The 23,094-nt window shown below is 40.6% G+C and overlaps 1 protein-coding gene across 3 annotated transcripts in view; it reads left to right on the top strand.

The window, feature by feature from the left end:
• Window positions 1–23,094, top strand: part of LOC132406356 (zinc finger SWIM domain-containing protein 5-like) — a 103,138-nt gene that overhangs the window by 9,906 nt on the left and 70,138 nt on the right. The window lies entirely within an intron of this gene.

Consider the following 23,094-nt stretch of genomic DNA (forward strand, 5'->3'; position numbering starts at 1 on the left):
TTCTACATAATTCTCTGGAGCACAGTGTTAAATTTTAAATGTCTTTCTGTACTGCCTCATCAACAGAGGATAACTAAATTTAGAAAGACTGCTATACACGGTGATGGGTGCATGGAATGTTTCATCTGGGGTAGAGGTAGAAACATTAGCAAACTTTAAGAGCCGTTTAGACAGGCATATGAATGAGAAGAAAAGAAAGGGATAGATCATTGTGTAGGCAGAAGAAATTAGTTTAGTTAGCCATTGATTACTAATTTAATTGGTTTGGCACAATGTTGTGGGCTGAAAGGCCTGTCTCTATTGTACTGTTCTATGCTGTTTCAAGCAAGGGAAACCCTGGGTAAGTCCACTGGTTTGTCATCACTTGGGAGAGAATGTGACAGACTTCTTGTTTAATCATGGGAGTTTTAAAACAAATTGTGTATCATTTTAGATCTTACTTTCATAAAATTTTAAGATTGCTTCAGGTAGTCTGTAAATTGGGCAGCTTCCCAACAAACTGATCTAATACAAGCTCTGAGATTTCTCACTGCCTGAAGCAGGCTTCTTGCTTGCTAACTCTGATCTGCTGGCATATGCAAGTTGACTGGTTTAATAAGTCATCTGCATGGTCCAATGGGATTGCTTGCCAATGGAATAAACAGCTTTTGATGGGCAAGAAGAAACTCCAAAGAACAGGGTGACTGAGAAGAAAATACCCAGTGGGCCTGATTTTATTCTACAGTCGGGCATCTTGTTCTTTTGCATGGAAGGGAAGAAATATCTGCCAGTGTTTTTGGAGAAACATTTCATCATATTGTATCTAGTGTTATTAATGTCCTAACATAATAACATTAGATTATTTATGATTGAGTATCCAATTCAATTGTACCTTCTCTTCATGTTAGCAAAAGTAAAATGGCTCTCTTTCCAGCCCATCCTTGATGTCTGAAGAAGTAAACCTGCCTTGCACAATACTACATTCACCGGTTATTTTAACACATGGTTGGGTGATAAGAGGCCACTTTGAATTGCTTAATATGTGAAACATATGTTAGCCAATAAGCATTCATAGAGACCAATGGCAACTTAGCAAGTAATGCATTGAGCAAAACTAGTGGAGTGAGCCTTAATTCTGCTAAAGAGGGTAGGTGTGCTGAACAAATACGTTACAGAAAGTCTCTAATATCAAGATTGATAAATGTCATTTTCTGTCCACAAGTGCAAGAATGCAATAATTCCTTTTTCAGATCTGATGCATAGCAAAAAAAACATAAGATGAGAACACAATAATATTTTTTAAAAAAACAATATATGTGTGTGTAAGATAGCTTGTATACATTGATTGTATGTCCATAAAGTAAAACTAGGCTATACATAAGGTAACTGATAGGAAGTAATAAAAGTAGTGGAGGTGTTGATCAGTCTTGTTGCTGGAAGGAAAGTAACTGTTTTTGAGTCTAGGGGTCCTGGCCTGGATGCTACATAGCCTTCTCTCTGATGGGAGTGAGGCAAACAGTCTTGAGCAGGGTGTGTGGGATCCTACATGATATTACTGGTCGTCTTCTGACGTCTTTTTGTGTATGTCCTTGATAGTGGGTAGGCTGGTGCTGGTGATGCATTGGGCAGTTTTCACTACACATTGAGTCTTCCTGTCTTCTGCAGTGCAATTTCTGTACCAAGCAATGATGCAGCTTCTTAAACTGCTATTTACTGTTCATCTGTAGAATGACATGAACATAGATTTGCAAATATCTATGTTCTTTGTGGGTGGTGCTCTGTTGACTTCAGAAGTTACCAATACTCGCTTCAATTGTGTTTCAACAAGTCGCTGGATTAAACAAAGGTCTTATTTGAGTTTAGGTCATAAGGCTTGTTTTGCTGTTGATTTTTTTTGCTTGTTCTTTTGAACATTGTGGGCATGCTATATTGTTGCCAGAATGTGTGGTGAAGCTTGCAGGGTGCCCCAGCGTTGCCTGATGTTTTTTGATAGTTATTGCAAATGTAGTAAATCTGAATCACATAGATTGGCTGCCACTTGCAGTATCCATGCAACTGTCTTGACAATGATCCTATAACTGGTATATCAACCTTTAATGTAAATTTATTATAAAAGTGCATATATTACTATATACCACCTTTGCAGGTGCCAGGGTAACACAGGAGGTGTAAGGTGCTGCCTGCTGGTCACCCTTGGGCAATGAGTAGCACTGGCTTAGCCCCCCCCCCCCCCCCCGCCCAAATGGGAGCAGTTGGTGGATGGTTGTATAAGCAGCCAGTGCACATCACAGTCCTGGTTATGTGACCACTGATTCCAAGTAGTCAATCTCTGAAGAGTATTGATAATGGCTGGGATTACCCATCTTGCAAAGACACTGCCAAGAAGATGACAATGGCAAACCATTCTGTATATAAAGAAAAATTTGGCAAAAACCGTCATGGTCATAATCTCCATTGTCTTATGACGTGATAATGTCGATGCCACCTTCTTTCACTTTCTTGCAGTCATTTACAGGGAAAAAAAAGGTATAGAATTTTACAAAAGCACAAAGTGCAAATAATCAATGTGCAAAATAAGACAAATTGTGCAAATAAAAATAATACTGAGAACATGAGCTGGAAAGAGTACTTGAGCCTATAGCTTATAAAATCAGTTCACAGTTATGATGAGTGAAGTTATCCATGCCAATTCAGGAGTTTTCTCTGTGAAGACATCTTCATGCTTGTGCCAGAACAGATACTCTATTAATGCTGAGGAATTTAAAGCTACTGACCATCTCCATCTTTATTACCCTAAAGAAGATTGGCTTATGACCTCTGGCTTCTTTCTCATGTGATCGATAATTAGATGTTTGGTTTTGCTGACACCGTTGTTGCTCCGTTGTTCAATCTCCCTCCTATATGCCGATTAATTACCTTTGATTCAGCCCACAACTGTGGTATCATCATCATTGGAGCTGCACTTGGCCGCACAATCAATTATAAAGCGAGTAGAGCAGGGGACTAGACACACAGCCCTTTGGTGCACCTGTGCTGATTGTGATTGTGAAGGAAATGTTGTTCCTATCCCTGTGAACTGGAATCTGCCAATGAGGAAATGGAGGATCCTATAAAGCTTGCTGAACATGAGACATTCTGCTGGAAATCCAGAGTAACACGCACAAAATGGTGGAGGGTCTCAGCAGGTCATGCAGTATCTATGGAAAGGAATAGTATAAATGTTTTGGGCTGAGACCCTTCATCAGGACTGGATGGGAAGGGATAAGAAGACTGAAAGCTTACTGAAGTTTGGTTGCTTGTGACTTGCTGTTTTAACATGGCTGTATATAGTTCCTACATTAGGTCTTTTGCGCTGTGTTGGTCAGTTACATTAGTGCCATTAGATGTTGGTTCACTGGGATTGGGAAAATGACAGTAATTCTGATACTATTATCATGTTATGGGGACAGGGTGTGTGGGGAGGGGTCTTGTAGTGTAGGGCAGCAGGAAGATTGTACTTGTGGTGTGCAGTGATGGTAAATGGATCAAGGAGGAAAAACATCTTGTACCAAGGCATTAAGATAAGCGGCAAGATTAAGATTATGGATTTTGTGACTGACCATCAGGCTCTTGAACCAACATAAATAACTTCACTCACCTCAACACTGAACTGATTCCATGACCTGGGGACTCCCTTTCAAGGACTCTACAACCAGTGTTCTCACTATTTATCTGTGTGTTTCGTAGTTGCAGTTTGCCTTTTGCATGTAGTTTTTCATTGATTCTATTGTATTTTGTTCCACTCTGAAAGCCTGCGAGAAAATGAACCTCGGGGTGATGTATACATACTTTGATAATTTTACTTTGAACTTTGAATTAGAGGCCATTGAACATTTTGGGAAGGTAAATTGATTAAAAAAAAATAGTGCAGTGTTTATATAGAAACAATAATATACGTATGAGGAATCTTCCAGTAAAAGAGCTGGGACCAGATCATCTGGATGTACAGCTTGGTGCACGTTGACCAATTAACACATTGTAGTAGTGTAAGAATTGTACCAAAATTACAAAACAGATGCACTGTCTTGTACGATTGCTGGATTATTGACACTCTCCTCCTGACAATAAAATTGTAGCCCATACAAACTGTGATCTGCTGTCCTTGTATAGCAGTGTACATCCCAAATAAGGGTTGCCGGTCTTTCAGAAACTAAATTTAAACTGGGAAAAATTGAAAGTCAGCGGGCATTGCAGTTCTCTTTATTAACCTGTTAACCTTTCATTTTGATTTGTGTACCTGCATCCTCTCTAGCTTTCCCTGTCCTGAGAGATGCTATAGTTGAGAAAGGGAAGAAGTTTGATATGGGGAGAGATTTCTGTCCAGGAAACAGCATAATTAGTCGGCTCTCACAGTTCCTGTTTGCTAAAAATGAATGTCCAAATGGCAAGTTGCACAGGAAAAACTCAATCATACTGGAAGAGGTTTTATTTTTAAATATGGTATATTGGGACACAGTAATTTTCAGGCAAGTAACCTTGAAGACAAGAAATTCTGCAGAAGCTGGAAATCCAGTGTAGCACACATGAAATGCTGGAGCAGCTCAGGCAGAGACTGTGGAAAGAAAGTCAATGTTTTGATGTGAGACCCTTCATCAGGATTGGAATAGAAGGGGGAAGAGTAACCCAGAGTGCTGTAGAAACATTCAAATTCTTCTGTGGCATTTAAATTTAATGTGATTTTTTTTAAGAGCAATCAATCTTGGTATTGATTACCACAAACCAGTGAATTTGCCAATGTATATTGAACATGGATTCTGCCCTTCTTGCCCAGACTGGCATATTACCTAATACACTCAAATTTCTATAGATGTGAGGTGGAGAGCATTCTAAATGGCTGTATCATTGTCTGGTATGGGGTTGGGGGGGGGGGGGGTTTACTGCACAGGATCGAAGTAAGCTGTAGAGAGTTGTAAAATTAGCTTCATCATGGGTACAAGACTCCATAGTATTCAAACACATTCAAGGAGTAGTGCCTCAAAAAGACAGCATCTATCATTAAGGACCCCCACCACCCAGGGCATGCCCTCCCATTATTATCATCAGGAAGGAGGTACAGAAGCCTGAAGGGACACACTCAGCAATTCAGGAACAGTTTCTTCCCCTCTGCCATTGATTTCTAAATGGACATTGAACCCATGAACACTACCTCACTACTGTTTTTTATTTCTGGTTTCGCACTGCTTATTTAACTAGATATACATATATGTACTGTAATTCAGTTTTTTTCTATATATATCATGTATTGCGTTGTACTGCTGCTGCAAGGTTATTCCATGACATGTGCCAGTAATATTAAACGTGTCTGAGACTCAGTAAGATGGACATCTCTTGAAATGACTTAGCAAGGAACCCTATTCTGGAGCAGTTGTAAGAGAATGCATTGAATTGATGGTACATTGAATGTAGAGATTGCAGATATTAATGACAAAGTATATTTTTGAGGACAAATATGATTGGTTACTAAATACAGGTTTCCCCCGCTATTTGAAGGTACAGAGTTCCTATGAAATAATTTGTAAGCCAGAATGTCATAAAGTGAAGAAGCAATTATCATTTATTTAATTGGGAACAATTTTTGAGCGTTCGCAGACCCAAAAAATAACCTACCAAATCATGTCAAATAACACGTAAAACCTAAAATAACAGTAACATATAGTAAAAGCAGGAATAATCTGATAAATACACAGCCTATATAACGTAAGAATACTTTTCTACAATTATTGCAGCACTGTCCACCGCAGCAAAAATTTCACACAAGGGCTCTCAGCAGCACTTTTTCCAGTAACCTTAAGTTTAAGCTATGAAGCTACCAAATAACACATAAAAATACACAGCCTATATAAAGTAGAAATAACATATGTACAGTGTAGTTCACTTACTAGAATTGGGAAGACAGCAAGCACACTGGTGTGCTAGGCTGAGTCGTCGGAGGTTGGGGTGGTGGGACACTGGGGTGTCATCTCATTATCGTCTGTTTCCATCAGGGCAGGCAGGTCAGACAGTATGCTTGTTTGCTTAGCCTCGTGCATTTTTCTATCATACAGTTCTTTGTAAGCACTCAAACCGTCCTGCAAACCTGCCCAAAATCTACGTACCCTTTCAAAATTAAAGTCCTATTTTTCTGCAATCATTGCAGCGTTGTCAATCGCAGCGAAAATCTCACGCAATTGCTTCCCGTTCAGTTCCTGGACGTCTTCACTTTCAGGCTGTTTGCTACTGTGTTTGGCTTCGGTTGTTATCCTTTCCTCTTTATCAGCTCTTCATCTGTCATGGGATGCCAAAACCTCTTCAACATCTTCGTCAACTTCCACAAACCCTTAGCCAAACTCCTTACTACTTTCACCACAATCGAAACGCTTTATTATATCTAGTTTTACACTAAGTGTAACACCCTTATGCGCTCTTTTAGGCTTTTCCGATACCTTAGAACTCATTTTGCTAACAGATGCACAAAATAAATCAACATAAAGCACAGATGCTCACAGGCACGTGTTTAAGCAATGCCGGCTAGAATGCATTTCCGGGGGAGGAGCTAGTCTGCTCGGTGCGCGCTGCCTTTTGTCGTAACAGTGAAAACACCTTCTGTAAGCAAAAACAGATAACTAATGTAGGTCCTTCGTAACAGCGAGTTGACGTAAAGTGAACGTTCGAAAAATGGGGGACACCTGTACTGATCTTGTCAATCTAAGGCCAATAGGGTGGTGGGGTAATGAATAACAAGAGTTAACAAAGGGTGGGCTATAGTTTGCTAAAATCCCTTGGTTCAAAGTTTTTTAACTACCTTTGTTGTTGAGGATTGCATATTGGCTAAATAATAGGCTGACTCCTTTGATTGCAAACAAGCTCTTCTGTGCAGTGTTTTCCACTACAATATCAAAGCTATTTGTGCTAGCTTCTTTAATAGATCTGAAAGAAGGGACCATTGGGCTTTGGAACAGCACAGATAGAGATTTTAACACAGCTTTGAAGCATAGAAGTGCAAGCCACCACAGTTCTTGAAGTTTAGGTACTGGTATCATGAGTTTTAGCAAATGCATTTGTTTGGCTTCTGGCAGTAGCTGAATTATTAGGGTTAAAAGTCAAGTAACAGTGAAATACATGTGATTTTCATTAGGCCCTCTGATGGCGGGGTCAACCATGGATATTGTATCCTAGTTGTCATGGTACACAAGCAAGGCAGTAACTTATGGAGAGCAAACTGTTGCCCACACAGCAGGCTCCCTCTCTCCATGCAGCTGATGAATCCAGAGGAAGGGCAGACAGCAATACAGCTTGGCATCAGTGGTGTTATAGGAATTGTCAGACAGCATTAAACTCAATGTAGAATTGCAGCTCCAGGGTTTTCCTTGAGGTTTACTCCTGAAAACTTCCCCATGAGTGTGTAAAGCTGCAAGGCAGTGGAGGTTTCAAATTAGGGCTATCCTTCTCCACAGCTGATGATCCTCATCAACCTGAAGCTACTGGTTTTAAGGTGCCAATAACCCACCTTTGCCCCTTCTCCTCTCAGTAGAAATTGTTTTGTCGGGTTTAGTAATTAAGTCACATATGAAGGCCAGGACCTGGACTTGCTTGTCACAGGCCACTTGGGAGACACCGCCATTGGGAGCATTTAATAGATGGCGGAAACTGACCCCCACTACTTCCTCCAGAGACAACTTTGAGGAGCCAAATGATTGGAATTAGTTTTCATATAATAAACTAGCATAACTTGCTCCCTAGTTTGTTTTGTTGTCTTTAGTCTGGAATAGCGTGCCGTCAGGGTACCAGATTTTCGTAGCTCTGGAGGTTGGTGTACCTGAAGTTGATGCCGCCCCCTGGTGCTTTGTGGGAGACGAAAGATCGAAAGCAGAAAACTGGCTGCTAGCTGTGTGCCCAGAGACCTGAGATCTTTGGGCACAGGGCTCAAAAGAAAGCAACACAACAGCCTTTTCAGTGAGATACTTTGTTATGTTCCTCCTCTTGTTGTGAAGCGGGGACACTTTTTTTTCTTATTAGGGAGAGAGAGAGCCTGTGGTATGTCAAATTGCCAGGTGAATGAATTGCAAGTCTGTCTTTATTGATGCTTTGTTGCCCGCTTGAGTGCTCAGTGGAGGGTGCAGATGCTTTTTTGCTGGTGGCAGATGGGAAGTCATTGCTTTGCTGCTGATTATGGGAGGGAGGAGCTGGGGGGGTCTTTGGGGTTCTAACATATAACTCATTCATTCTTTGGGGCACTCCTTTGTTTTTGTGGATGGTTGCGAAGAATTTCAGGATGTATATTGTATACATTTCTCTGACATTAAATGTACCTATTGAAACCTACTGAAGATTATTTGCTGAGTTTTATGTAACTTCCAGTGAGTACATGCATGTAAAGGTGGGGACTAGTGCTGGATGTGGTTCCCCTCGTGAACGCTGTCACTTTGTGTTGAGTGTTCTGCTGGTGGTACTGGAGTTGGCTAGGGAATTATACATTGCTCTAAGTATTTCAGGAAAGTGTAAAGTTAGTGGCTGCCTTTACCTATTTCTGTGCTACTTTGAATCTGCTCCTGGGGACAGACTCCTTTTAGAACTGACTAATAGCCATGTTGTGTAACTTGTGCAAAAGGTTGTAAGTGATTTTTAAATATTTGTTAGCATTTGTATTAAGTACCATGTTTTTGTTGCACTGAGCATTGGTTCTTTTGAGATCTGGAGGGAGGTGATGTAGTACAGGAAAAACCCAAGCTTGGCATACGTAGTGGAAAATGTAACTGGTTTGGAGTTGAGGGAGGTTTCCTCCTCGTATCCTTTCCAAGAAAGGGGCTCTGTGTCAAAGGGTCGACGTACTCTGTTTTATGTCTGTTGTGTTAAGAGGCTTAAATTTTGGATGATCATCCCCTAGATTTCGGAGCTGTTAACTGAATCTGTGAGACTAAAAGATCTTGCTGAGCTGCATGTTTTAATTCTGAATGAATGCCTGAAGAGAGCCTATACTACCTCGTGGAGAGCCTGCACCTGCCCTGTTATCAAGCAAGATGACTAAGTTAGTATTAGTTTTCTCTAAGGATATTCCGTATATCGACAAGTTCAGTCTTGCTTCCTGTTGAATTGCAGGGGATGTAGTAGAGGGAAAACAGACAAACTTAAACTGTTTGAGGTGGAGTGAGTGAACTTTAGATGCTTAGACACTTCCAAACTGAAGAGCAAAGCTCCCAACTGCTTGTGTACTGCCAGGGAACACTTTGTGTTCTTGTTCCTCTTACTACTTTGAATGGAATTTAGGTTTTTGCCCTTTCCTCTTCTGCCTGCTTTGCATGGCTGGGTTTGTTGAAGGAAGCTGGATTACATTATTCTCTCAGTAATTTTTATTTAGTGTTGATTAATTTGTGTTGTGAAATTGCCTGTACAGGTTCATGTTCCTTTGTTGCATCACTATTACAGTTGTCACTCTTTGAAATTAATCACAAGTTAGACAAACCACTTTCTTCTTTAATTTGGTGCCCCACCCCACTCCCAATCGTAATGAAACTCCACATTCCATTTACCTTTGAGCATTGTACTTGCTGACTGTTTAGATTTTGTATGCGAATGGTACTGTGATGTGAAGTTTGTTACTGGGCTGTTACTCAACCTCAGCTATTGGCATGGTGACAACACTCAATCCTAGTTTATCAGCTGGAGAATTTAAATTTCAGTTTTTAAAAAATATTGTTAATGTCTCATTTGAGGCACTTGCAAGAAACACAACTAGAATCTGAATTGGGTTTAATTTCAGTGTCTGAAATTTGTTTTGCAGCAGCAGTACATTGTAATTTGTAGTATTATGTACTGCAATAAGAAATATTTAAAAAAGGTGCAAAAATTAGTGAGGTAGTGTTGATGGGTTCATTGTCTAATCAGAAATTTGGCAGAGGCGAAGAAGCTGTTCGAAAAACATTGAGTATGTGTCATCAAGCTTCTGTACCTCCTCCCTGATTGTAGCAATGTTAAAGAGAGCATGTCTTTGGTGATGGGGGTCCTTAATGATGGATGCCAGCTTTTTTTGAGGAATTGTTTTTTGCTTTGTAATTATGAGGATGTAGCTTGAATGTGACTCTACCCATAATTGTTTTGAATTTTGTTTTTGAGGGAATTGAAAAGTGAAGTGGTTCAAAAAAATCTTTGCCTTGCCAGGGACACCCACAAGCATTCCTCCTCACACAGTCTCACCCATCACCTGTCAGCTTGCACTTCTTCCACTCGCCCACCTTATTCTGGTTTCTGCCCCCTTCCTTTCCAGTCCAGATGAAGGCTCTTGGCCTGAATTGTCAACTATTTATTCCCCTCCCTGGATGTTGCCTGAGTTCCCCCAGCAATTTGTGTTTTTTGTGTTGCCCAAGATTTACAGTATCTGCGGAATCTTTGTGTTAATGCTTTGAAATATTGTTAGAAAACATTCAGATCCGAAGTACGCTGAGATTGTGCAAAATTTTGGTTGTTCTTTCAAATCAGAAGGCTTGCAGCAGATAGATGGGAACACAAGGTTTATATTACCTTCTTACACCCGAAACAGGTTTGTCGGATTCAAATCATTTGTTTATTGTGCCCTATTCTAGGTCTCTGCTGCCAGCTACGTGACTTGCTGAAATTCAAAGTAAAGTTATTATCAAAGTACATGTACTGTATAAAGCTGTGAAATACATCTTGAGCAAACACGAGGAAATCTGCAGATGCTGGAAATTCAAACAACAACACACACAAAATGCTGGTGGAACACAGCAGGCCAGGGAGAATCTATAGGGAGAAGCGCTGTCGAAGTTTCGGGCTGAGACCCTTCATCAGGACTAACCGAAAGGAAAGATAGTAAGAGATTTGAAAGTAGTGGGGGGAGGGGGAAATGTGAAATGATAGGAGAAGACTGGAGGGGGTGGGATGAAGCTCAGAGCTGGAAAGGTGATTGGTGAAAGTGATACAGAGCTAGAGAAGGGAAAGGATCATGGGATGGGAGGCCTCAGGAGAAAGAAAGGGGGGGGGAGAAGCACCAGAGGGAGATGGAGAACAGGCAAACAACTAAATATGTCAGGGATGGGGTAAGAAGGGGAGGAGGGGCATTAACAGAAGTCAATGTTCATGCCATCAGGTTGGAGGCTACCCAGCTGGTATATAAGGTGTTGTTCCTCCAACCTGAGTTTGGATTCATTTTGACAATAGAGGAGGCCATGGATAGACATATTAGAATGGGTATGGGACGTGGAATTAAAATGTGTGGCCACTGGGAGATCCTGCTTTTTCTGGCGGACCGAGTGTAGGTGTTTAATGAAACGGTCTCCCAGTCTGCATCGGGTCTCACCAATATATGAAAGGCCACACTGGGAGCACCAGCCGACTCACAGGTGAAGTGTCGCCTCACCCGGAAGGACTGACTGGGGCCCTGAATGGTGGTGAGGGAGGAAGTGTAAGGGCAGGTGTAGCACTTGTTCCGTTTACAAGGATAAGTGCCAGGAGGGAGATCAGTGGAAAGGGATGGGGGAGGGACGAGTGGACAAGGGAGTCGTGTAGGGAGTGATCCCTGCGAAAAGCAGAAGGGGGGGAGGGAAAAATGTGTTTGGCAGTGGGATTCTGTTGGAGGTGGCGGAAGTTACGGAGAATTATACGTTGGACCTAGAGGCTGGTGGGGTGATAGGTAAGGACAAGGGGAACCCTATCCCAAGTGGGGTGGCAGGTGGATGGGGTGAGGGCAGATGTGCGGAAAATGGGAGAGATGCGTTTGAGAGCAGAGTTGATGGTGGACGAAGGGAAGCCCCTTTGTTTAAAAAAGGAAGACATCTCCTTCATCCTGGAATGAAAAGCCTCATCCTGAGAGTGGAGACGGAGGAATTGTGAGAAGGGGATAGCTTTTTTGCAAGAGACAGAGTGGGAAGAGGAATAGTCCAGGTAGCTGTGAGAGTCTGTAGGCTTATAGTAGATATCAGTAGATAGGCCGTCTCCAGAGATGGAGACAGAAAGATCAAGAAAGGTGAGGGAGGTGTCGGAAATGGACCAGGTAAATTTGAGGGCAGGGTGAAAGTTGGAGGCAAAGTTAATGAAGTCGACAAGCTCAGCATGCGTGCAGGAGGCAGCGCCAATGCAGTCGTTGATGTAGCGACGGAAAAGAGGGGGATGGATACCGGTATTGTCTTGGAACATGGACTGTTCCACAAAGCCAACAAAAAGTCAGGCATAACTGGGACCCATATGGGTGCCCATGGCTACACCCTTGGTTTGAAGGAAGTGGGAGGAGCCAAAAGAGAAATTATTGAGAGTAAGAACTAATTCATCTTGAAGGTATTTACAGAAAAATAATGAAATACAATAGAATTTATGAAAAAAACATGTTTAAGACTGACAAACACCCAATATACAAAAGAGGACAAATTGTGCAAGTACTGGAAAAGTTGATAAATAATACAGACTATAGGGGTTGTCATTGAAGTGCATCTTTTGTGGAGTCTATCAGCTCTGAGGTAAGTGATGTTATCCATATCGGTTCAGGAGCCTGATGGTTTTAGGATAATATTCCTGAACCTGATGAACAAGACAGGATTTCCAGTATTCATTGTGTGAAATTAAATCGTATTTAATATGTAAAATAATTAATTAAAGCTTTAATCTTGGGGTAGGATGGGGATAACAGCTCTCATCCTACCAGTTGAAAAATAAAGCTCTTATCCTCGCTTCTGTGCAATCAATTGTGCTAGATCCATCTCGACACTGCTGTGTTTTGTAATCCCTTGTAGGTGTTTGTTGAAAAATGAAATTCATATGTGTTTGAACAATTCTATTGGCTTCAGGTCAGTAAAGGCTAATCAGGTGGAGAGGGGCATATCTGATATCTTAAGTTTTTCATCAATTATTACAAGCACTTGATAAACAGTCGTATTATAGTAGCTTCCCCTGAAGTTATGTCAAACTGTGTTTGGGTGTGGGGGGAGGAGAAGTGAACAGAAAGAACAAATGTTTGACTAACACCCACATGATACTGGGGTAACTCAGCAGGTCGAGCAGCATCTACGGAAAAGAACAGTCAGCATTTCAGGCTGCAATCCTTCATGAGTCCTGATAAGGGTCTCACCCCAAAACATTGTTTATTTTCCCCGCTCACTTCTACCTGATCAACTTAGTTCCTCTAGCATTTTATGTGTTGCTCAAGATCTCCAGCATCTTCAGAATTTCTTGTATCACTAATGGCCCGTGAATTATTGAAGGGATTTGCACTCCTAGAAGATGAGCCAAATTGCTAAGTGAGTTGAAGAAAAGATTTATTTAACTTTTACTGCAAGCGAATTGTGTCTCAAATTTTAGGTAGTGATTTGTGAATTCTACAAGTGCAAGTTTCTCAGATGGCTGTCATTGATTCTGCAATTGGATCTTTTATGCAGTTCATTTTCCCATTATCCCAGCAATTTTTATGATTTGTTTAGAGGTTGGAAAGTAGATCCCTACCCCATTACTATTAGTAAACACTTTTGATCAAGCTTGGTTTAGGGCAGGAATCTGCCTTTGTGGTGCACAAGGGTGTAGAACTGTCTCTTCTGGAAGGAAAGACCTGTTGCTTCTCAATTTTCAAAAGCCTTTGTTGGTGCTTTGTTACCTTGCACCAAAACTAGTAAAATTTTATTTCAAAATATTTATCATAATCTAAGAATCAGAAAACACCAAGCACTTTCCAGTCTTTGATTCTGCAAGTTAGAAGCATTTACATTGCCTTATTTGAGTGCATCTTGACCCAGAAGTGTATTCTGAGACGAGCTTAATAATGGTAGTTTTATTTCATTCAGTTTACCTCCGGGGAATACTTAGCAGCTGATGGATAAATAGTTCAGGAAGTTTCAGTCTTTTTGCAAGTTTCTGTGACCCACCCTCTGACTCACCCTTCCACTAGTGAGTTGTTGGTGAGCTATGTGACCAGGGAAACAGCAGTGAGTTATATTGGCCTCCTATTGTTCGACTGGCTTTGAACTAAGTTGCACAGTGCAAATTCTCTGAATAAATTAACTATGTAACTTTACAAGTTTATATTTTAAAAAATATTTCCGAGAATTGATGGCTTGTCTTCCAGCACAAGTGTCTGCAGATCACTCCTAGTCTCAATATGTTCTTTCATACTGTACTATACAGAATCAAATAGGGGGTCTTGTATTGAGAGCACTTGACTCAAGTGAAGTTGAGATTGAAGTGGGGCAAAACATTTGATGAGATGCACATGAAATTCTGTGTATATTTTGTTGTCTAAGCCAGTGTTTCTCAAAGTGGGTGATATTAACCTCCCCACCCCAGGGATGATGGGAGTTTCTAAGGGGGGGCAGTGCTCAGTTGTGAGGGACTACCAGCCTAATTTAAGAAATGAATTACTTATTATAGGCCATTGATCCTGTGCTTCATAATTATGATATATAAATAATACCTATATGCTTCGTACAACATTTCATTGCCGAATACTGAATCAGGAAAGCCTCATACAATTGGTGGAAAAACTAATTCTGCCAGCAGTAAGCAAGGTTTTGAGTACCATTTTTGCATGAGACCAAATGTAATTCTGCTCAACAACAACTTTGTTTAAAGACAAATAGGTTATATGTCTGAGAATTTGGAAGATACATTGACCAACATACTTTGGACTGTTGTCCCACAAACCGACCTTGATGAACAAACTGTTCCTCAGACTATATACACCACTGTGTAACTGAAGGGTTGAACTTCTTATTCAGCAGATCTCAGTCAGGATGTACAGCTGCTCTGTCTTCCCCAACATCCTCAACGCAGGTGCCCCAGGGTTGCGTGAAGAAACCAATGCTGTATACTCTATGTCCTGCTTGCACATGAAGAACACCCAAATAATGACATTATATTCATTGAGTGGGGCTCATGAGCACCAGTGATGAGATGGTCTGCAGAGAAGTGGTGGAAGAGCTTGAGGCTGGTGCCAGGCAAATAACCTCTTCCTCAATGTCAAAAAGACAAAGGAAATGCTTAACAACTTACGGAAAACTTGCAGTGCTCGTGCTTCTCTTCACATTGGCGGCACATCAGTGGAAACAGCGAGCAGTTTCAGACTCCTGGAAGTGCACATCTCACATGTCCTCTTATGGTCCCAGAATGTGTTTTACAATCGGGAAAATTCACTAAAGCTGTTATTTTGAGGAGGTTGAAGAGACTTGGACTTTGCACATCTATACTTATTTCATTCTACAGATGGACAGTGGAGAGCATTCTAACCAGCTGCATCACTACATGATATGGAAACTGCACTGCAGCCGACAGGAGGACTCTATATGGGTAGTCAAAACTGCCAAATGCATTACCAGCACCAGCCTACTCGCCATCAAGGACATATGTACAGAAAGGTGTTGGAAAAGGGACAATAACATCATGAAGGATGCCACCAGTCCTGCTCATGAACTGTTTGTTTTTGTCCCAGCAGGGAGGAGGTTACATCGGTCTACCAAACTGACAAGTTACTTTTCCTAAGTCGTAAAATTGATCGACCCTATCCACACCCCAACCACCACTACTTTCTGAACTATGGAAAAAGGTGATGCCTTTCCAAAATCATATTTAGTGGCGTACAGTTTCAGTGCAGTCCCCCAACTTCTTTCAAAACAACAACAAAAACTGCAAGCTACTAGACATGTGGTCTGAGATGCTTTGAGTGATTTTCAGCCTGATGTTGAGAAACTGATATCACTGTAGCAAGCCCATCCATCTCATTGAAAGCTGAAAAAGCAATGAGGTAGTGAATAGTTGGACCACTACTCTAGAATTGATGAGTATTGTTTTTACTGTAATGAAATAAGCAATTTTATTTGTAGCTTTAAATAAATTTGAATAACTTTTTTTTGCAATTATGTACCACTGCTTTGAATTTGCAGTTCCGATTTTCTTTCATTGCATCGTAATTCAAAATTCATTGCACTTGTGTAATAGCTGGGAAAGAAGGGTGTGCTTAAGATGTGGTCTAGGAGGCAAGGGGGCAGTGACACAAGTTTGAGAACTGGTGTAAACCCAGTGTCAGAATAAATGCTGTCTGTATATTAAAAATGTTTATAATCTGTTTTCATGTATTTCTGATGTTAAACTTGCCTCTGTAGTTGGTAACGTTGTCTTACAAAATTCTGAAGCTGTGTAACAGTAGCACAACAATTGCAATTTTCATATATGTTGCATTTGGAAGTTCTGAAGTGTGGACTGTAGTCATGTACAGGCTGAACACTACTGTTAACAATGATCTTTGTTACGGTTACAGATTCTTGGAGTGCTTCACCAGTTGCTTCCATCTCTCACGGTTGTGGGCGGGTGCCTAGATTGTGGCAAAGCTCTCTCTGGCCCACCTTGCAATGTTGTCTGCTCATTTCTTCCTCTGCCCCTTTTTCTTTTCCCCTACACCGTTCCCTGAAAGTGGTCTTTGAGAGTCTACTTGAGCTTGTTATGTGGCCATACCATCTCACTTTCCTCTTCTTAACTGTAGATTGTAAATCTTTGATGTCTCGTGTGGGGTGATAGTTCATTGTATTTCATCGTTTGAGACATGGTCTATATAGGAGATGCTGAAGAGCCTTCTGGAGAATCTCATTTCCACCGCCTGGATCTTCTTTCGCGGTCAAAGTCCACGATTCACATGCTTGCAAGAAGATGGAGAGCACAAGAGCATGCAGGAGTTTCAATCTTGGATTTGAGAGCAATGTTATTGTCTTTCCAGATTGGTTTTAGTTTAGCCAGTGTCGCTGTTGTTTGGGCCATCCTTGCAAGGACTTCAGGCTTTGATCCTTCTTGGTTGATGATGGGGCCAAGATACTTGAACCGTTTCAGTCTACAATTTTTGTTGTGATTGGTTCCTCACTGTTTCTCATCAGCTTGGTTTTCTTTTCTGATTTCCATGCCACATCTTGTAGATGCATCATCCAGACATTTCGCAAGGCAAGCTAATTCAATTTCACTTCCTGCCAGCCTATCAGTGTCATCGGTGAACCTGAGGTTGGTTATGGTCTTCCAAGGCATCCGTCATTATTTGCTCCAGGAAAATGTTGAACAGCATGGGTGAAAGGAGGCAGCCTGGCCAGATTCCAACAGATGTGTGGAACCATGCTCCAACTAATCGCTGTGGAACAGGCTGGATTCAAAGTGAAAGTAGTACAACAGAACAACCTCTGAGTACTGTGCGAGAAATACATTCAACATCAACAAAACATCTTCATATACTTAAAAAGTGCATTTGATAGGTATGAACTCTGGGCCACAATGAAGAGATAAAACATGAGCCAGAGCTTCACACAGAGTGGTGGGAGCATGGAATGAGGTGCCAGATGAAGTAAATGCGAGCTCACTTTTAACATTTAAGAAAAACTTGGACAGGTACATGAATGAGAGGTGTATGGAGGGATATGGTCCAGGTACAGGACAGTGGGACTAGGCAGAAAAATAGTTCAGCACAGCCAAGAAGGGCCAAAAGGCCTGTTTCTGTGCTGTAATGTTCTATGGTTCTAAGCTGATCCAAACCATCAAGCTAGCAGTGCACAGTGAGAGAATAGTTCCACGGTCTTTATACAAACATCAAATTTCCCCTTAGGCTTCAGATTTGCTTATTCAATGGCATAGCCACAACACATAGGTTTTTGAGTGTATTGGTTTATAAATGCCATAGCCAAGTGATATTCTATTAAATCAAGAATCAACTATATTTACCATATACATGTGTTAACAATTTGTGTTGATCAGGGCTCAATATGCAACAAAGCAACATTCAATTTTTAAGTGGTTAAAGGACAAATATGGAATAAAATGTGCATGAAAACATGCTGATATTCCTGTATTTACAATGTAAACAGAGGGGAGGGGCCTAATTACAACGGTTGATCAGATTAACTGCCTGGGAGAAGAAACTGATGATGGCATGAAGTTTTTATTTTAAATAGTGCTCTCCAGAAGGGAGCATTTGATTAAGGCAGTTTGTGGGTGGGTTGTGTCCACAATGATCCTTGTCCTGGACACAAGCCCTGCAGTGATGGTAGACTGCAGCCAATAACTCTTACTGCCTACCTGACAGTTCACTAGTTTTTGTATGTTGTGAGAGGATCTTGCACCAAACCAGGCAGTAATAATGGCTGGGCTGATGTGAGAATGCTCTCTATAATGGCATAGAATTACACCAGTATGTTCTGGGAAAGTTGGAATTTTACCAGCTGGTGCGAGAAGTACTGTACATGCCCTTATTTACTTTTTTACTTTTTGTACTTTTACACCAGTATTTACTTTTGTTGTGGTTGTAGTTTTGATTGGTGTATGTATCCTTTTTCCATTGAATAGAAAAGTGAGAGTAAGACTTTGTCATTTGAAATAAGATAGCTGTCAAAGTGGTCAATTGTACTGGGTGTCTGTTTTACCAAAGATGGAAGGCTCCAGTTTCACTCTGGAATATAACAAGCTCTTTATGGGATAGATCTGTTGAGGAGTACAATTCAAACAGAATAGAGCTAAGCCCTAGCTAATTGGAACCCAACCCAAATTTGAGGACTTGTAACTTACTTACCCAAACTGGACCTCATGCAGTAATGGTTAGTTCCCATTGGGTCCAGGTTAGGTAGTCAGGTTACACTCCTGGGTGACACTTTGGACTCTAGTTGGTCTGACTTAATCAGGAAGAGGAAAATGAAAGAACTATGTATATAACTACAAAATAAAATTGTGTTGGAAGCACTCAATGGGTTGGATGGCATCTATAACATGAAAACAGTTAACATTTCCGGTGGAAGACTCTGTCAGAACTGGGAAAGAGAAAAGCAAGTTTCAAGTTGCATAGCAGATGGGGGAGGGTACATAATGTGAGTGGACCATGATGGGCGAAGGCCAGGTCAAATGAATGCAGTTGGAGGTTGATGATGCTTTTTTTAAAAAATGCATTTTAAAAGCAGTGTTGTGGCGTGTGTCTAGCAGTTGGGCTGTTTTCATGGGGGGTTGGGGGGTGGTAGGTTCTATTTCAGTCTCGTTCTTCCCCTATCTCAGATCGATAATGCAGTAGAAATTGCCAGTTCAGTTACAATTAAAGCGAATTGTCTAACGTTGGAAAATTTGATATTGAGTCAAAGGTTGCAATGTGTTCAGATGGTAGATAAAATGCTCTTGAGCTGTATTGGTCTTTGCAACAATCCAGTAACTCATAGTGAAAGCTGGGTAATGGGATGCTCTGAGTCCAGTCCATTTTGGGATTGGATTGAACTAAATAGGTTCCCTCTGATCTAGGAAAAAACAGGACTAAACGAAATATTCAATGTGAGAGCAGATTCAGCCATGTGATTAAAACTAAACTGCTGGGGGAACACAATGGGGCAGCATCTCAGGAGGTCTCTGGTTAAGACCCTTCATCTGACTAGCCATCAGGCTGTGTTGAAGGGGAATTGAAGGTTATTGGAGCCTTCCCACATTGAGGTTCTGAAGCTACTCTTCTAACATTACCTGACCAGGTATTGTAAGGTCATTAAAGTGGCCAACTTGTGTTGGAATTGCAATCAATGCACTGAACTTTGAATCTATCATGGCTGAACTTTTTAATAAATAAGTCCATAAAAGCCCCAGTGCTTTTCTTATACTTACACACTTGTTTGACTAGTTTTGTTTTTAAGAACTTGGATTTATAAAGAACTGTTTTGGTAACTAGAGCAAAACAAGACTTGTGCAGCAGGATAGGTTGCATTCTTTGATTTTGATTCTGAAGTAAACGAATGTATGCATTTGATAGAATAGCAGAGCTCTGAAACTGCCTTCTCATTTGGCATAGCAATAAATGATCTCCAAGTTAGCATTCACAAAATACTAAGATTCAGATGGTAAGCTGCTCCAGATATTTCCAGCTCAAGGCTGTCTACTTTGCCCCATCATTGGCTTCAGTTTTCTAGTCCCAGATTCACTTTTCCATCTTAACACAGCACCTTTGATAAAACTTCTAGTTATTGGTAAAGCTTCTGGCTTTCTTTCCTAATTTGTTTCTCAAAATTTAAGATGGTACTTGATCCAGATTCATAATACAAGATGAAACTCTTTAATCTGCCTGGTGCTGTACCACAGAAAACGACAGGTTACAGAAATTGTAATATAGAAGGGTACAAGGCACTTCAAGGGTTACATGGAGATTAGTTCCTGAGAACTATTGTTAAACAGTTAGAATATTACAACTCTTACAGTTCCTGTGCTTTGGCATTGGTTTAAAAAAAAGTGATGATCACTGGAAAAGCCCTTCCCACAATTCAGCACATCTACAAGAAATGCTGTCACAAGAAAGCAGCAGCCATCATCAAGGACGCCCAAAATCCAGGCAGGCCTTGCTCTCTTCTGACTGCAGCCATTGGGAAGAAAGTATAAGACTTTGTCCCACATCACCAGGTTCAGGAACAGTTACTACCCTTCAATCATCAGGCTCCTGAACCAGTGTGGATAACTTCACTCTCCTCAACTGATTTCACAATCAATGGACTCATTTTCAAGGATTCTACGACTCATGGTCTTAGTATTATTTATTATTTTTTGGGGGTTTTTTATTTGCCCAGTTTGTTATTTTTTGCCAGTCATTGTAGTTTTTCATCGATTCTGTTTTTCTTCTAATTATTTATTGAGATACAATGCAGAATAGGCCCTTCTACCCCTTCGAGCCACACCACATAGCAACACCTAATTTTAAACTTGGCCTAATGACAGAACAATTTGCAATGATGGATTAACCTACCAACCTGTACATCTTTGGACTGTGAGGGAAAACCAGAGCACCTGGTGTGAACCCGTGCATTCCACGGGGAGGACATACAGACTGCTTACTGATTATTATGTCAGAATTGAACTTTGTCCCGAGCTATAATAGCATCATGCTAACTGCTATGCTACCATATCAGGTAACATACATATTTTGATTATAGTTTACTTACAACTTTTGAACTGGATTTTGAAATTTGCTCTGGTAGATTGAATTAGGTACAGATTATAACAGATATTAATTGTATATCTTAACTTGATCTTTAATTGATACAGATATGTTCTGCAGATCCAAAATATGCCAGAGTACAGAAGTTGCTGGACCACACAGTTAGATCCATACAGCTTTGATAAATGTGACAAAAATATTAGTAGTTAACGGTAACAATTTGCTAAAGCTAGGAATTGACAGTTGTATCCCCTGTCACCCAGTGTGGGACTTTGATTTTTAAATCTATAATGTATTTCAAATACGTAACTAAGTTGTAAAGTCCCTTTTAAAATACTTCTTAGAAACAAAGCTATGACATTAATCTTTCACTTCCAAAACCATGTGAAGAATATAAGCAGATTGCTTGGAGGATAGTTTAGGTCTGTATTTGTAATTAACCTCACATTGCTTTTTCTCCTCCCTGCTCCCACCCCCACCCCTACCCCCACCCAGTTTGTGTAGCTAGGCATTTTATTCAGGTGGAATTCCCGGAGTGGGGTTAGTAAAAAGTGAAACATTCTGAACATTCTCTATGTAAAATAGTTTATCAATTAACTAGTGCAATGACCTTGAATCTACCTTTGATCCCTAATGGTAGCCCTTAATTATATTACTGTTCATGGTAATAGGAGAATTGAGCAGAACTTAGCAGTTGGCAAATTTCCATTCTATATTTGTACAAATGTGTGTAAAAATAGCAACATTTTAGATTTTCAGCTTTTAATGTAAATTTACTCGGGGGATATAGATCTGTGAGACTGGTGGCTCCAAATACTCGCTGTCTGCCATTGAAAGGATGGAAAATAGTGCATAAAACCCTGCTTCCATGTCAAAACATATACAGTTGATGCACCTTTTCCTCCAACTTGACCGTGAGCTTGGGTGAAAGGCATTAACAGTTCAGGAAGTTGCCTGTTACTCTTGCCCTCCATGGAACATCTGATAACTAAAATTTCTGGAGGTGACTTTCATTAACTAACCAATTGCTTAATACATTCAAGTACAGAAATGGAAATGTATAGCTAATTTTTTTCATTTTAATGGAAGGATTGTAACAATCAGGTCTCAATACAGACATCAAATTTCCAGTGTTGCCAAAAGCAGCTTAGAACTGTTGATCCTGATGAAGATCTGTACATCAAATGTCTGCAGTTTATTCTGCTCCATAGATACTACCTGACTTGCTGTGTTCCTCCACAATTTTGTGTATGGTGCTGAAAGTTGTTTCAGTTCTTCTTGAGTTATATTGACTAAGAATGTACTGTGATTATCTGGTTCAAGTTTACTTTGTACTTGTTATGAGAGTTGTCAAGTTTCAGTGAGATTGGACATTTTGGTGGAATCGTTCACCCCACTAGATTTAACTGGACCCCTTTTCCTGTCACTGTGTACTTTAACTGACCTGCATTACCAAAGCAACCTACCAATCAGGATTACGTGTGGTTACTGTTTCTTTCACGAGTCAATTCTTGAATGCCAATATTGAAGGACTGAATTGTTTAATAATATATTGGGAACCCAAGTGGAGTGGTGCAATGCATTAATCTTAGTCCCCCACAAAGCTTTCTTGCTGGAAATTGGAGACTGCTGTCAAGATTGTGTAACCAGAATATGGATAACTTGGCACCCACATGTCAATGGAGCAATGGGATTTGAGTGTTTATTTAGCTGGGATCTTAGGATCAAGTTTTTGAATTGTTTATGGAGAGCTCTTTGGGTCTGATGGTCCTGTTTGCTGTTTTGCAATTGCCTACATGCTTTAACAGCATGTGCTTAGAAATGGCATGATTTGACTTTAGTTCTTGTGAAACTGTCAATCAGGCTTTTTGCAAGTACAATTAATTTTGAGTATTGTCTCATTTCTGTGCCCTTTTTAAATAGAGGTGCAAGTTGGTGGTTGATTCCAACGAGGTAATGGTCATGTTTGAGGTGGTCCAAAACTGGTTAGGAGCAATGGCAGTTCAAGAAAAGCATAAAATCCAATGTGTATGATACAGTACCATCAAGTCTGTTCTCCAAATATTGGCTGGGGTGGGAGGTGTGAAGTGTGCTGGTGTGCATTTTAATCCAGTTTTCTGGTGTTTTCATGTGGTAGGTTGGGCAATGTTGGTGTCTGTTTCGCCCCAAACAAATGAGGGAAGAGAAGTAATGTC

This window comes from Hypanus sabinus, chromosome 16 (genome assembly GCF_030144855.1).
Source record: "Hypanus sabinus isolate sHypSab1 chromosome 16, sHypSab1.hap1, whole genome shotgun sequence".
Lineage (NCBI taxonomy): Eukaryota > Metazoa > Chordata > Chondrichthyes > Myliobatiformes > Dasyatidae > Hypanus > Hypanus sabinus.